Here is a 17,891-nt window from a genome sequence, read left to right as displayed (position 1 = left end):
ATGGTTACAATACAGAATAAACCATCGTATAATAGCCACAAACAATTTTTTATTTAAAATAAATGTTATCAATGATTCTGCTTGTACATTCTGCAATGTAGAACCAGAAACTATTGAGCATTTATTTTGGAATTGTGAGTTTGTACAAAATGTTATTAGTGAAATTGATAATTGGTTTTTGATACATGGCATAAGCATACCATTAACTAAGTTAAATTTCATTTTTGGAAACACATCATATACTTCCAAGGGAGAACCATATAATATTATAATTTTAAATATCAAACAATATATTTATAACACACGCTGTTTTAAACAAATGTTATCTTTAACTGCTCTGAAAGAAAAACTTAAATACATGTATAAAATAGAAAAAATGTTATCTGTAAAAAACTTTTAAAAGAGTTGAACTATTTAACAAGAAATGGCAACAATTCCAAAATGTTTTAACATAATTGTGTCAATATTGTAAACAGGACAACAACTTATTCATTTAATTTTTTTTTCTCTTCTTTTCTAAATCTTTTCTATATGCTATCCCTAGTTCCTTTTTTATCTTTCTGTAGCTCATTCTTTTTCTATAAATTGAAAAACACCAATTTTTGAACATTTATATATACATATTGTGTTAAAAGATGATTATGATGTATAATTGTGTAATGTATTGTATGTATATTGTATGTTGAAAATTTTGGAAAAAAATAAAAAATTATAAAAAAACTAAAAAACTAGAATTCTGAAGTACAAAATAACGCCATGTCTCAATGACCAAATAAAGAGCAATACTGTTTACTTTTTTAAGTGTATAGCATTTTTTTATATATATATTTAGTTTTTGCCAATTACTACAATTCCATGCACATATAAAAAAACTGTAATTTGTATAGTAAAGATTCTACTTACAAATACTACTGATTAAGCATTTTCTATGGCGAAATACTCTTTACTTGGTATTTAGTAACTAAACAAACGCCCGGGCCGCCGATTGCTTTACGAGTCAGAGACAGATTTCAAATACGTGTGAGTATGCTATTATGAAGTATTCAGGTATCTCATTGGCTTTATTGGAAGTCAGTACATTGTACTTACGTGTACTGTTGATGCAATGTCCATATGTGGTAGAACTCTCAACCTGTTTGAATAAACTTTAAGTCTCTTGGACTGTAATGCAAATTATATATGCAATGACCTCTATTTTTTTTAACTCATAGGTAAACGTTTTGCTTGGTATGCACATCATCATATGGAGGTATTAGCGACCATAGGGGAATTCACTAGTGGTGTATTGGGATGTGGCTAGTACGAGTTACAGGTCGCGTTACAGTTGGAGATTGAGCATATTTTTTTTTGGGGGGGAGGGCATCATATGTGCATGTACAGTCTCTTTAGTTTCCCCTTAAATTCCCCTTATCCACCCCCTGATTATCAGAGAAAAAAGACTTGTAATAAACAAAATGATGATAAAAATAGTAAAAATGTATGGTAAAAATATTTTTATTTATTTATTTATTTATTTATATCTTTTAACATGTTTGACCGTTTATATAAATATTCGAAATATTTCTTACTTAGTTAAGAAAGTCATTTTTCTTCTGAATTTATTAGTGATTTGTTTCGAAGCGTCTTCCGGTATTTCTGATATTTGGTTATGAACTTCGAAGCCAATGCAGCAGTAAGATGAACATGTACTGGCACGTGTATTTTTTTTTTCAGTTAAAAACAAAACATGCGAAAGAAACCCACAACCCACCTACAAATTGTGTAAATTGACATATTTTTTTTAATGTCAAAAGCCCTAGACTATTAATGCTTCATTAAAAAGGGCTTGTTTTGGTATTTTTTCCTGTATAGTACATGTACTCATTGATACTTTTGGGAATCTTTTGGTAGTGATTTTCAGTCAGAATTCATCCAAAACTGCTATAAACGGCATTTTCGAATTTTCCATAAAAAGTCGCATAAATTGACTCTATAAGTCACTGCTGGACCAAAACGTCTAAAGTTTGGTATCATTCGATAGATTGTTATAAAACCAAGAAAAAATTTATTTTCTAGTACGAATTAACGTAGAAAGACATATTATCCTTAGCCAAATAAACATAATGCCCATTCATAACGTACCAGCACTGTAAATCTTACATTTTAGGCATTTATAACTAAAGTAACCAAGTGTCTAACACATTTGCGCAATTCGTACACCTTTTTTCTCTTTAGGGTTACGATTTTTATTCAGTCGTAAAAAGTGGAATTTTCAGAATTTAATATTTTCTTCTATATCACTTGTTATTATCAATTTTTCCAAAAAAAATCACAGTACCAATAAGTTTTTGTTTGAAACAGTACATTTATATTGTATCTAAGCTTTCAAATGAACAATTTTAAGTGCAATAAGGTGATAAAAATTCCATCACTACCCCTCGAAAAATACCCCAACTAAATCCACAATGTTATTTTCAGCATATAAACGATGTAAAAAGGACATTTTGTGCACTATTTTTGAAATATAGATGTGTCCAACAAATCTGCTTATTTCGGGCTCTAAGTTCTCAGTTTCAAGGTGACAATAATGATTTAATCTGAAATAGGGAAATTTCAGATCTTCTCCCATTTCACCAGTAATTGGCCTTTTTTTTTTATATCAAATACTGTATTTAAAACAAACTTTTGTATATCAAACACATAAATAGCATCTTTGCTTTTTATGAGCTAAAGTAATGAATAATTAAAATTATTCAAGGCAATATAGGCGAAAGAATAGTACCCCTACCCTGCTTTAAAATTGCCTCGTATGAACGAAACTTATTACATACAATAAACTTTAACCTGGAAATAATTCCCATTGTGCATCTTTTATTTATCTATAAGATATTTTCCAATAAAGACACTAAAATCTCCACTTTCTGGTCACAAGGATTATAAAATAAAAAAAAATCGAGATTTAAATATTCTAGCCATTTTGTCAGTGATTCGTGATTTGTTTTCTGATATCATTGTTTAAGTATGATTGTATAATTTAATTTCAGAAGTAACGTGCATTCTGATTTGACGAAAAATTTTAACCATCATCTCATTCACCAAATTTTGTAATATGACTGTGACGTCGTAAACCTTTTTTGATAATTTATTAAAATTAATTTATAATGGCTGTTATAATTTTTCGGCCTATTTGAAATAACCTCAATGTCCGTGTTGCACACTTAAAGATAACCTGCTATGCAGGTTATGAAATTTAAGTTATTTCTTCATTAGATCGAAAAAAAATGTAAGTCATTCCTATAATGAGCTAACTTATATATGTATATTGATAGTCCCTTTGGTTCAGTTAGGTATGTATGATGAATGACTGACTTACCTATACGCCATCGAGAAATGCTGCGGCTACCCTATTAGATCTAATTTTTTCCTTCATTTGGAAAACTATATTTTTATTCAATGTAAATAAGGAATTGTGTATACAGCTAGATTTTTATTCACTTGAATATATGTATTTTACATAAGTGTAAATTATTAAATACCCTGATTTGATATTTTCATTTCTTTTCAAATTTTTTCTTTTTTTTTCTTTCTCCAAATTCTATTCTATATAATTATAATAAAAACCCAACTACGATGTATTTATATTAATTAACAATAATATAGTAGTATTGGTGATTTGTATGTATCATTTATATTTTGATTGTAATTGTAACATGTATGTTGGATTTTGAAAAAAATAAAAATTAAAAAAAAAATAATAATAACTTGAAAATTCAAGAAAGCACCGATTTTTACCTATTGTTATATTCATGTATATAATTAAAGGATTGTGGATTTACATGCCTGGGCGGATCCAGGATTTTAGATTGGGGGGACGTACAGTTAAAATTTCGCCATGCGAACAATTTTTTGAAGTTAATTTTTTTTAAACATTCTTCTAGCGTGGGTGCAATTTAGATATCTTTTGTGGTAAAATTAGCTAAAAATTAGTTTCAACCTAAAACCCCCTAAATCTATCCCTGACAACCCATACTTTGCAATTTTTTTTTTTTTTTTGGGGGGGGGGCGCTCGCCCGCCACGCCCCTGCATGCAGTTACGATTTCAATACCCTAAACAATCATCTATTGAAAATGTGGATTTATAAAGAAAGTAAATGAATAACCCACCTGCACGTTCGTGTACTATGTAACCGTTATTTACACAAATTCTTAAGTTTTTAATGCATATTGTTTACAACACGCAAAAAAAAAAAATAAGCGGTAAAAAACAAATATCTTATATACTCAATCAACAATATCCTCCAAAACTTGAAAAATTAATATCCAGACATAGATGAAAGGGAGAGTGGCGGATCCAGAGGGGTGCAGGGGTTAGTACCCCACCTTTTTATAGGAACAATTGTCATTTTTATGTGCAAAATTTACAAAAAATGGTAAATACTGTCATAGCACCCCCTTTTTCCGATGAACGTCGGCTAACAGCCCTCCTTTTCAAGATCAAGATCCTTTATTTCACTCAGACACAAGTTATGTGTAACATGAGGCAAATACAAATACAATTAATGAAAAACTGTCTGGATCCGACCCTGAGGAAAATCAAGGGGAACCCGGAATCGAATGGCAATCATCAACCATGGAACTAGGTAATCTCTGGCATAAAGAATTAGTCGTAATATGAAACTCCATACGCAAAAATCGACCCGTATTAGCTGCTTCTGCACCTGTATAAGCAATAACTCGCTATACCTTCCCCAAATGAAAATGGTTTTATAGAGCTGGTAGAGTCATGGATGAATATATAAAGATATAATTTTAAAAAGTATTAATTTCGTTTACATTTTAAATAAAATAATGTGATTTGTTTACATTGTTTTGGTAGAGGTTCATCAGAAAAGGAGGGGGGTGCTATTACATTATTTTCTATTCTTTGTAAATTTTGCACATAGAAATGACAAATTTTCCTATAAAAAGGCGGAGCACTAACCCCTGCACCCCTTCTGGATCGGCCGCTGTCCCTTTCATCTATGGCTGGATATTAATTTTTCAAGTTTTGGAGGATATTGTTGATTGAATATATAAGATATTTGTTTTTTTACCGATTTTGTTTTTGCATGTTGTAAGATACTTCATTCCTTGCACGTTAAAGAACCCTTCTGTGGTTTTCTATCGGGAAGGAACCATTGGACTCCTCTACAGGAGGCTATATTGTCCGACCCTACCCACCTCTCCCTATTTCCAGTTGCAATCAAATTTTTTCGACCTTACTATCCTCATGTTCCATCCCTTATCCATTTCATCATTATTTCATGTTCATTTTATCATATATTTCATGTTCATTGCCTTTTCTTGTCTTTGTTTGTTTGATTGTGTGTGTGTGTTGTTTTTTTTTTTTTTTTTTTTGTCTTTTTTTTATCGCATCCAAAGTACAAGGTAAATATCTAGTTATGATACTAAAACTTTTTTTGAGGAAGAAAACGGTACTTTCATATAAAAAAAATGTTTCAGAAACGGAAACTATTTTATGAACTCAAAATAAAACTGAAAGTTACAGTTCGACTTGTTCTGGTGTACCAAAAGTTCGTGCCCTACAATGCACGTAAAAATGATTTTTGACATTTCCTTAATGGAATACATGGTTAAAAGTTAGATTGAAACTGCTTGTCTATTTTTTTTTAGTCTTGAAAATTTAAGTCTTACTTTAGAACCTATTGGGGCAAACACCTGAGTCACCTAGTTACATGCAGAGACACGCGAATTTTAATTCTTTTCCGAAATTTTTGCTGTATTAAAACATTTGATCATATTTCAAATTAAGACCTACTGTATCATGTGTGAAAATCGATCTTTGCTGTTGTATTCAGTCGCGCCTTGCGAAGCATTTCAAATTGTTCTAAAATAGAATCTCAGAAGGGTGTCACTTGCAATTTATTCCAAACAAATCATTTGTTTTTCATAGACATATTCCATAGAAAGCATAAAGAATGAAAAATGTAGACTGAGTTTAATCCATTGTTTTCTCCAAATGACTGGCAGAATTGAGTAACATTTTGGGACGAAGATGGTTACCATCACTATAAATTGTCATTCTGTATTCAGTGTCTGAATATGAAATAAGCTTGAATTCAAACAGTACTTCAGAATTCGTATGAATGTTTTAGGGTACTAATTTGAGTGATCTTACTTCTCGAATCTTCAGAGTTTTGATATAAAAGGCTAAAGGTGTAGCGAATGACGTATTATTTTCTTCCGAATCCCTTTTCATGCAACAGTGACCTGATAGATATATTAGACATACGTTGCGGTAATGATTTTTGAAGACTGGAAGTTTGCTAAGTAACTTTCACATAATTAATTTTGCCAGTTATCCAAACATATTTAGTTTACTATTTAGGATAGAATAATGTTCAACTACATTTTTATGTACATTCAACTTGTTCATTATCAATTTGACATAAGGAGATAATTTGATGTGTCAGCATGGTAAAATAAAGTGAGTCCTCTAAAATAATGACATTAAACGATAACTTATTGCAATAAACCAGAAGAGTTGAAACGTTTTGCTATAGATAACTTATTTGAGCGGATCCTCATTTGTTTTGGTTTCATGACGAACAAAAGAGAACAATCTTTTTACATCAACGGACTAACCATACTTTTGAAGGCAAATCTTTGAAGAAAATGTACTCAGCAAACATATATATATGTTTTTAGGCTTAAGGGTTTAAAACAATACTAGTTAGGGTTTACGGTGTCACAAATAAAGGTTTAATGATTCTAATAGTCGCAATATAACGCCCATAAGAAATGTTTAGGATCAAATTTATAAATAATTATGGAGTTTGATAATTCTATAAAATTTGTTATAATATCATTGTAATTTGCTTCAGTTTAACAATACGCACATGCCGTTAAAAGATTTGAAACTTTTGTCAGATTGTAAAATCTCATAAAACAGACTTAATAGGTTTATACCGCTACATTCCTAACGCGTCTTAAAATAAGGTCAATGACACAGATTGAAGATGAATTCATTTCATGGCTCTGGAGAACACCAGTGTCGGATCAATTTTCTGAAGCATTTCTGAATTTTACATAAATAGTATTTCTCATTACAGTTTAGTGATAAGTATGTCTTTTTACAGTATATTGACTTTGTCCTTGCAAATTAATTAATTATCCTGATAAAATCTTTCACTGTCACATTTTAAACAGAGAAACATTGAAATTACTCAGTTGTAGCTTCTTCTTGTGTTTATGAAGTTTTTGACAAGAGATAGTTATCAGACATTTTCGTTTGATCACAAGAGAAGAACTGGACAGTTTTGAAATGAATACTCATGTCTCGGTTCGTAATTGTCACTTAAGGTGTAATATGATTATGTCTGCCTTATTTAACCAAAACAAAACCGTGACATGACAATGGTGTCAGAGATCCCTCTAATAGCTTTGTATTATTTCGTATGTCACTAAGGACGGTAGGACGGAAACTAGGTCTTCTAGTCAGATTTGTATATGAAGAAATGCATTGATCTACTTTTTAGCTCACCTGACCGAAGGCCATGTGAGCTATTGCAATCACTTGGCGTCCGTCGTGAACAATTTTTCAAAACTCTTCTCCTTTGAAACTATATGACCAATTGAAACCAAACGTGGTATGAATGTTCCTTAGAGTATCCTGCATAGAACTGGAGTGGGGAATTTCGATCCGTCGATAAACATGGCCACCGTTACTAAAAATATAACGTAGGTGTCAGGCAGTAGTTTTTCGCATATATCTCAACAACCATTACAGTTGCAATTACTTCTAATCTCTCTTCGATTCTGTCAAGGTTCGCTGTCATAAAACAGTTCTAAACTGTCAGAAACTGTTGTGACTCGTGACACACTTTGTCAGGAGCTGTAAGGGCTTAGGACAAGCTCTGTCATAATCTGTCTTGGGTCGTGTTCTAGGTAGAACAGTTACGTATACTGTGACGTGGATTAGAATAGTTCCTAACAGATCCTGACAGATTTTGACAGTCATTAGCTAGAAAATACTTCTCTGACTGAATTACATACAGTACATGTACATGATTCGGAAGAAAATTGGCGTAGCGCCCGAATCCCGATTCGTAGACGGAAAGGGAGCCTTGCTAGAACTTGACAAGACTTTTATGTACGGCATGCAGTACCAACAAAAAATCTTGATACAGCCCTAGGTAGCCTTACCTGCTACACACCTGACTAAAGAATTTGGACTGCAGTCACAAGTATGATATAGTGTACTTTATATCGACAATTTTAAACAGCTTATACAAAAATTTAGATCTCAGTGAAATTTAAAAGTGTTCACACTCATACATTTTGCAAGAATACGACATTTTTAAAGAATTTTGACTCAAATTTATTTGTTGTAGCCACCCACATGATAGTTATATGGAATAATTTAGCATTTTAGTCAATAAATTTTAGACCCTTTTGGAAATTTAATGCACTTGCAATCATGCCTATTGTAATCTAAGTGCTGAGGTACTGAGTCAAGGAAGACCTCATAAATATTCATGTAGCCAAATTGCAAGCTAAAAAACGATAAAAACTTAGTCATTTTAAAGAGAACCATCTGTTTTAATGAAATACATATCAATACTGCTTGTTTATTAATGCATTTATGGATCTTCTTTTCTTTTGTTGTTTTTGGTATTCCTAATTGTGTACGTTCCTCAAATTTCTTGACACTTTACACCTAAACCAGCATTTCTTCCAAAATATGATCACTGTGAATCACTGACTATCAATACTATATGGATTTTCAAAGTAAGAAAAAACCCACACTTTGAAATTTCGGGTTGGAGATGCATGAAGTAGAAATGAATCCTATGGACTATGGAAGCTAGGTTGACCAAGGACCTAATCTAAAGGGAGAAATGAGCAAAAAAACTTCTCCTTGTTTGTGCTCTCTTTGACAGTGATTTGTAATAGATTAAATGAACAAATATGTCAATATTGTTAGTTTTCAAACAGAATTTACTAAAGCTTGTCCTTATCATTGTTGCCTAGATTAGGCCCTGAGTTGAAAATGTCAAAACTATACACTTTTTTACAATAAATAATTACCTTTCTATTGGAATTTTTCAATTCAAACAAGGATACAAACTCTGCTTATCAAAACTACTATGCAGTTTAAAAATCTTTAAACCAAAAAAACTTTGGTTGTACCTCATATATTTTAGCAATTTAAGTTTCCGATCAAGATGAAAAGTCAAGGATAAAGAGATGTAATGAATACAGGAAATATATTGTCTGTCTTTATAACAAATGCACTTTGAATCAATCTTTTCTACTTTCCAAAACAAAAAGGTTACTAGTGAACCCATACCCGATGAGTACCACTTTTTATGATGAATCATTATTGCGCTTAAGCGCAGTGTTTAATACCTGTCTGCCTTAAATAATGTATGTGCATTTCTTTCATTTTTTCTCTATGATTGTTTCACCAATATGAATTATATTAAAATACAAGTAACTCTTATGTTTTGCCAACAAATAAGTGCACGAAATCATACTTCATATTTGTAGTTTTTATTAAGAGATGTTGACATGTACCAGCACTAGAGAATCATAAACTTTGTTTCATGCCTAAATAGTGTCCCAGCACAAAAATAGTTCATTTTGCTTTTGCTTTCTTCTCACTACATCTAGTGAAACTTTAAAAGGGATTACCACTGAAAAGAAATCAAGGAAAAGATGATAACAGTACCTTTGATAATTGCAAAATGTTACAATATGTAAATGCATGGAAATATACAAGTATTTTAGCCACATCATATGGAAGTACAGAAACCTCCTCTTGATGAGAAATATTCTTACACGTACATATAATTGTGTGCAAAATCAGGCAAAAATAGAGGTTGAGTGGTCATCATTGATATATAATGATGTCTGGACCCCCCTCTCCCCATTTCAAAATATCTTGATCCATCCCTGTATATTGATTTATTTATGAGCAATTAATGTCACACTGTAAAGTAAATTACAAATTTGATACATGTATTATTATATTACAAATATCATAATTTCATGTATGAAATCTTCAATAAATACTGTACTGCATATGCCAGTAACCACAGTTAGAGTACATGCACATGTATTTTTGAAGTTTTCAGTATAAAGTTCCTGTTCACAGACTTACAAATGTAAACTGCAAATTTTGCTCAGACATGTGACAACTGTTCTACACCAGCAATGTTTACAGTAGACCTATCACCAGTTCTGAAAATTTTAAATCGTTGCGTACATTGGAAGTATATGAACAAACTTATGTATACCTTCACTTACCTAATATATTGTACATGTATGAATGTCCCTGAAAATCAGCTCTTAGCAAAGGTCTACATTTGGGTGCCTTGATATCCATCATATTTTCAATCCACTTTCATGGACATAGAATTTCAAACCTAATGGACTGTGTCCTTCATGTGTCATGAAAATCCTGTATCTAACTTTTAAGATCTACATTCTAAATGTATATCTTGACAATGCACTAAAAAAAGAACCATATTGATAATCAATCATGACTTACATGTATATGGATATAATACACATGTACATTCCATACTGAATATTACATGCCAAAATATATATCAACCCACTATGTCAACCCACTTAGGGCTATTGGTCGCGGGGTGATATAGGTCGAGGATTGATACCTCATCAAATACAGATTTTGACATGTCATGTTCATCAAAACATTTATTTTAATTATACTTCAAGTGTGTTCTGTATAGGGTGTGATATAAGGTATGCAGTATAGGTCTAGGGGTGTGATATAGGGTATGCAATGTAGGTCTAGAGATGTGATATAGGGTATGCAATATAGGTCTAGGGGTGTGATATATGGTATGCCATATAGGTCTAGGGGTGTGATATATGGTATGCCATATACCCGATAGGTCTAAGGATGTGGTATATTGTATGCCATATAGGTTTAGGGGTGTAATATAGGGTATGCCATGTATATGTAGGTCTAGGGGAGTGATATGCAGTGCATGATATGCATATTATGTATGATTAAGGGTGCGGTATGGTCCAGCGGTGTGATAGAGGGTATGTGATATACATGTAGGTTTAAGGGTGTGATATACAGTATGCCATATAGGTCTAGGGTGTGATATACATTTGTACAGTGTGCAATATAGGTCTAGGAGCATGCGAAATAGGTCTAGGCTTGTGATTTAGGGTATGCAATGTAAGTCTAGGGGAGTGATATTGGGTATTTAAATCACAGGTCAGCCACAGTGATAATAATTGAAAATTTGAGAATGGAGCAATTTCTAATACAATAAAAATGTAATCAAATCGTTTTTAACGTATTTAGGAAAATTTTCAGCAGTAATGTCATAAGCGGGGACTTTTTATGCTCTAAAAGTTTGTTTGGGTACATATAAATACCTAATTTTTACCAGATATCTCTCTGATAGATCAAGATCAACTACTGAATGTGATAAATATGCCACATGGCTTCATTTCATCCCAATCAAATTCAGATTTTAATTGCTCCCCTTTTTCCTTTGTCGCATGACTTCATGTGACATAGAAAAAAGGGGGAGCAATTAAGATCTAATTTTAATTACATTGCCTTTCATTCTTACCTTTGAAACAGACATTGTTTATGTTTCTGCTTTCGAAATCATATTAATTAAACAATTCCATGACTCAAATGTTTATTTTCTAGTTTAAATACTTCATATTGTTTGCTACATGTACATTTGTATGTTTATTCATGTACATGCTTGCATTTTAAATTCCTGGCATCAAATCAAACATATATGATATATATATAGGATTTACATGTATTTAACAGTACAATGTGTATAAAATATAGAATAACTTGAAAACTCTTAGCATGTGTAAAAACTATTTTTAATCAAAATTGTTCACAAAAATACCTGTAATTTACAAACACTAGAACACTTTCTCAATTCTTCAGGACCCATCTGGCAGAGGCGGATCCACACACTTTGAAAATGAGGGGTGGTAGCTTGGGTTCCGCAGCAAAAGGGGGTGCTAGGACATTATTTGCCATTTTTGTCAAGTTTACACATGAAAATTATAATTTTCCCATAAAAAGGAGGGATGCCAACTCCCCCCTACCCCCGCACCCTCACTGTAAGCATAAACATTAAAACTATACTTACGTTTTTTGTACATCACAAATACTAACTACTCAAAAAGTGTACATTGCAGGTAAAAAAATCCGTCATTAAAAACTTCCGACATCTTGTGAATGTTTGACCGGGTTGCTCGAATAACCAAAAACCTCGGTGTTAACCGAAAACCAGATTGAAAATCCGAAAATCTCAATAAAACACGTTTTTGGGTGGTATAATTGCTCACTGTGTTATTTAAGCACACTTGCAAATAAGTTTTTTTTATTAGTATTCCAGCACTTTCTAGATACCAAACGAAAGTCTGTAATAATCAATATGGCGTCAGTGCTTTGAAATTAGTCACTTGTCCTTCCGACGCCATATTGTTTTCTGTTATTGGAGGTATCGTGTTTGACCTGCGTCAGGTCAATTAGAAAAAAAATAGTCCCGCTCGCCAAGACAAAATTCAAATAGTTTAAGATAAGCACATGATCATAGAAATATTGCAATTCAAAAAATATTACAAAAGCTTTGGTGTCATAATACTTCCATCTCTTACGAAAAATAAAACATCACATATTGATCGGAGGCGGAGCGATATACTAACGTAAATTTGCAAGGTGGAAAAAGGGGAGAGTAAAGAGAACAGATCGCGGAATATTTAGGCAGTTCAATGTGGCAATATCCACTTCCGGTTGAATCCCACTTGCCGACGACATCTAAGTCAAGTTCAGGCTATATATAGTTTTCTTTGACAAAAATAGTCAATTTTGAGAATTTTGAGTCCAGTTTTTGTGTCGCAGTCACCCAACTGATATTATATGGAATAATTTAGCATTTTAATCAACAATTCAGGACCCTTTTGGAAATTGACAGTGCTTGCACTCATACATTTTTTTTAAGAATATGACATTTAAAAAAAAAATGACTCATATTTATGTATACATTTTTGCAGAAACATGTCAATTTTTAGAACTTTAAATGAAATACAGTTGTCATAGTCACAAATATGAAATTAATACACAAGTATATGTAAACAATGATAATTTTTGAACGATGAGGAACTGAGCCATGTTGGAAAATGGACCACGGTCGAGCGATTGTTGGATGATGATCACGATGAGCTCTATATAATTGGACATTTTAATCATTTAATGAAAATTTGAAATCAAGAACTTTTCCTAATCGGATTTGCTAATTTACTTTACATTGTACATCACACAATTTCCATTATTAATCGCGAACTTCCAGTTCTAAATTACGTCACGCAGAATAAATAGATTTAGTGTCAGCAACTGTCCAGAGGTTGACAGTTTACAACAGCTGTTCGTTTTTTCTTTGTCATGACCCAGGGCAGTTTCTGTCAGGGTCTGTCAGGGAATATGGCAAAATGTGTCCTTACCCAGCACAGCATCTGTAAGACCCTGTCAGGATCTGTCAGGAAATTCTGTTCTATCTGATGTCGTAGAGAACAGTTTTCCCGACAGATTCTGACAGGATTTAAGAGAGGTTAGATGCGATCGCAACTGTAGGTCTAGCCAAATCCTGACATAGGGTAAGAGTGTTCAGCATGTTGAGATTTACCTGTGGCAAAATTTTCGTTTGAATCCATCTCGCGCCACGTGGGAGTTATTGTTCTTTTTGACATTGTTTTTGCTATTCTGAATATTATTTCTGTTAAAAAATCTTCTCTGACACTATTTGACCAATTGGAACCAAACTTTGCATGAATGTTTCTTGAGGTATCCTGCATAGAAATGATGTGGGGAATTTTTATTCTTTAAAAAACATGACCGCTTTTACTAAAGATAGAATATAGGGGTCAGACAGTAGTTTTTCGCATATATCTCCAAAACCATTTGGTTTAGCCAAATTCTTTCAATAGCTATAATGATTCTGATTATTATGCCTACAACTGTTTTAGGAATAAAAGTTGTCAGACGAGTCCTTGTAAGAGTTATTGTCCTTGAAAGAGGAAAAATGACTGGGTTTGTTTTTACAGTTTTCAGCCAATATTTTGAAAACTGTTATGATATATAGAAAGAAACTTTCAATTACTGAAGTGATCCTTATGATAAGTCCTATCAAAGTCTTCTTGAGTCAAAATTAACTTCTTGTTAAATTTATTGCCATTGAAAGGCAAAATTCAACCAGGTGAGCGATTCAGGTTCCTGGGAGCCTCTTGTTTTTAAATTTCAAAATTGTGTTAATAAGTGATGACAATGACAATAAAAGAAACAATCTGAAAACTATACTTGGTCTATGGGGTTACAGTGGGGAATGAGACGTTTTCTGGACTACAAGATGTATACATTGATCCTCAACATCTCGGTGCAGGGACTAGACAATAACGTATAATGTCTTGTGAAAGGTGTAAGTCAATGCGGTCTGTTTTATCACCATCGGGTATGGCCCATGCGGTATGTTTTCATCACCATTGGGTAAATAGTTCGGAGAGCCTTTATATTTTAATATTCTTTTTGCATTGTCTCCATCTGTTATTTATTGATCACGACCTGTACCAATCAATCCGCTCCTGATTTTTTTTTATTTTTCAATTTTTTTTTCTTTTGATGTATTTAATTGCACACTTTGTGGTACATTCAATATCTTTGATTAAAGACCAGTCCCAGGGCACTCGCTACATATATTCAGACAAACGAGGTTGCATTTTCCGCTAAATTTTAATGAAATGATGTATGATTTTATCACCTTTTCTTGGAATGGTCAGATCTGATTGTCTGGAATCCGTCTAGAATTGAGTATTATCATAAGGATATCTTCATTGGGATGTCATTATGAACACAATAAAAAAAAGTTAATCTACGCACCTTTGGAATGTATATCCATTAAAATTGTCTGGAATTGGTTCACGAACTACCAGAAAAACGCCCCGTCAATGCTCAGTGAAGCCCACCCCCCTCTTCCGGGAGAACAGTACAGTGGAGTACCGGAAGTCTTCAGATGGTGTTATTTACAGTGTTTGTTATGTTTAGAATTAGGTTTCTATTATTGTTTGCGTGTTTAGAACATTTCCATATGTGCTATGTAGACATGGAATACTTGGATGCTTTGTTGGACCTCCTACATTCCATTGGTATCTTTTTAACCTGATAAATTCTATGTACTGCGACAAGATAACTTGATAGGGAAGGGAATTCATAATAACTGTTTCACATTCATCAAATAGTTAGCTATTGTTGATTTTTTTTCGATGATATATGCACTGATAGAGGTATCACATCTCATTTTAATTAGGCTAAAGTTTGTCAACCACGTCCAAAATTCTGCAGTGTTAAATTAAGTAGAAAAAAAAGAAGAAAATAGTTAATCAACCATGCTTGTTTACTGCACTTACAGTGAAATAGTAGAATTGTTCGTAACGTACAGGAAATGCATTTATCTTGCAACAATACATTTGAAATAACCTCACGCAAATTCTATATTTTTTACTGCTTTTCACAATTTCAAGCTGTTTAAAGATATTTACTATGAATGATTAAGTTGGTCTCGCATTCTTCTCTGATATAAGGTGTGGGTTTTTAGATGATTTTTGCAGAGTTTTCACAATAGAACTTATACATTTTTTATCAAATTTTCAATTGTAAGGAGTAAGGATATCATATTGCACCAAAACTTGTGTGTTTACGTATTGTCATATTTGAAATACCCTGAGAATCGTGTTTTTGTTTTGTTTTACTTTATCATATATGGTAATTAAACATTTATGGGTTGTCTCTTTTTATTCATGTCCGCTCCGAAAAAGAGTTTCATAGTTTACTTGTTAATGTTTGTGATAATCGTAAATATACTACATGTATGTGTTGTGTAAATACGGAACACTAGTTGTTGTGATCATGCCAAAGTACTTAACCCCGCCGCATTGTTTGGGCCTTTCCAAGTCAGCCCTTTTTGGCCTCTGTATGCCTAGTTTCACCTTTATTTATTTTTTATGTTACTTGAGTATATAGGGGCAACTCTTTCGCTGTACCTGTGTATAATGATGTTTTGGGCCAGCTGTAGCCTGCCCTGTGACCAAAGGGTTTCCTCATCGTTCAAGGAAGACCCATGGGTGGTCTTGAGCTGTCGTTCATCCCTGTGAGGTTGTTTGACATACTAGTATTCACCATGCCCATTCTCGTTATATATAATCAGATCGGTTTTCAAAAATATATTTACATTAATTCGACAACAGTATTGTCAACTTCTTTTTAAAAAAATCCAGTGGCGTTTGTAAAACTAACCCTAGATTTCAGAACAGTAAGTGCTCTTCCATTCCTTGAACAATCCCGAAGAAATACTTGAGCATAAACTATAGCATACTACATGTACGAACAGGAATACCCCAATTAACGATTGGTAAAAAGGCATATTATACAACTATAGCACGGCTACTAACAGGAATACCCCAATTAACGATTGGTAAAAAAGACATATCATACAACAGATTTGTTTTATCAGTTTAATTTGATCTATACTAGGTGTTCTTCATAAGAAGTTCACAAACTAAAGTCACAAGCAAGCTATTGTCTATTCGTACAACTTAGCCCGTGTGGGCTGTACCGGGGTATTTTAAACTTTCTTTCTTAAAAGTACATCTTTGGTACTGCGTCTTATATTATATTCGAGGTAAACTGTATGTTTTATTGAAAAGATTCTTGTAAGTTTATAAAAGAAGTCGATTTAAAAAATAAACCCTTACTGGATTTTTGAAAAATAACTAATTCAAATTACGCAACTTAATAAAAATGTTTCTTTCTGATCAAATATCCTGAATTTAATCATGAAACAGATCAAAGGATTATAAATATTTGTAAAGAAGAACAAACACAGCACATTGGAGCCATTACGTCTCTGATCTCAATTTTACACATTTTCTATCAATGTCAAATATGTAACAAATATTGAAACCGGAGAACATTGGATGTTCTTGCTTAAGTGGACTGCAAAAAATAGTAATATTGTCAATAATGTGAAATGTTTTTAAAATTCAAATATTCCGTACACCTGGGTTAAATCTACCATCATTTTCAACAGACTGTTAGAACCACTGTAAGGGGACCTATTGGCAAAATAAAAAAATCAAAATTTGCATGTTATCACCTTGGTCGACTAAAAGAAATCGCAAGTGTAAAATAAGCCGTAAATTATGATTGTACAGTACTATTTTCTCGTACGACGTCATAACTTACGACTCATTTTAACACTTACGATTTGACAAGTGTAGTTACGATCAGGAGTGTAATGTTAAGTTCTGTTTGTAAACATTGTCTATTTGGGATTTGGTTATATTTCTTATTATTTTATATTACTAAACATTTACATTAATTAATGTACATGAACATAAATATGCAGATGTCTAAACAGCAGCATATATACATGCAAGAATTAGTTACACACCGGACATGTATTTTAGTTTGGACTGTGATTTTTGTTGCACGTATGATTTATATAGATGTTGAAATTATTATTTTTCTAATTTTACAGGGTGGAGGGGTCATGTCTGTGTTAGATGGAATCAGTATTTCAACGTTAAACGTTAAATGATATTTTTCGCACTTTTCACACTATTTGACTGCTTTCAGCTCTGAATATAATGTTGTGATAAATTCTAAATCTTTTTTAAAAGAAACTCAAAATATACAGTTATATGGAAAGGGATGCAATTGAACAAGTGAGTTTAAGGGTTTAACATAGGAAGGGTATTATAATAAGCACAGAAATTTTGCCTTTTTTTTTTCTTGCTAGATGAGTATGCTATATTGTTGAGTCATTAATGATGTCTTTTTT

General features: G+C 32.5%; 2 long non-coding RNA genes across 2 annotated transcripts; both read right to left on the bottom strand.

Moving 5' to 3' along the window:
• Positions 1-521: 521 nt before the first annotated feature.
• LOC148622983 (uncharacterized) lies at positions 522-15,043 on the bottom strand. Its single transcript, XR_015920742.1, has 3 exons — positions 14,933-15,043; positions 1,090-1,132; positions 522-578 (listed from the first exon to the last, which is right to left on the bottom strand). It is a non-coding gene; the product is annotated as an uncharacterized LOC148622983 (long non-coding RNA).
• Positions 9,401-12,898, bottom strand: LOC148622984 (uncharacterized). Its single transcript, XR_015920896.1, has 3 exons — positions 12,150-12,898; positions 10,291-10,495; positions 9,401-9,677 (listed from the first exon to the last, which is right to left on the bottom strand). It is a non-coding gene; the product is annotated as an uncharacterized LOC148622984 (long non-coding RNA).
• Positions 15,044-17,891: the final 2,848 nt, after the last annotated feature.

Source organism: Perna viridis, chromosome 3 (assembly GCF_037379345.1).
Source record: "Perna viridis isolate PV_CMFRI_1.1 ecotype Kerala chromosome 3, ASM3737934v1, whole genome shotgun sequence".
Taxonomy (NCBI): Eukaryota; Metazoa; Mollusca; class Bivalvia; order Mytilida; family Mytilidae; genus Perna; species Perna viridis.
Note: the sequence above shows the minus strand (reverse complement) of the source record. Positions and strands in the feature narration are given on the sequence as shown.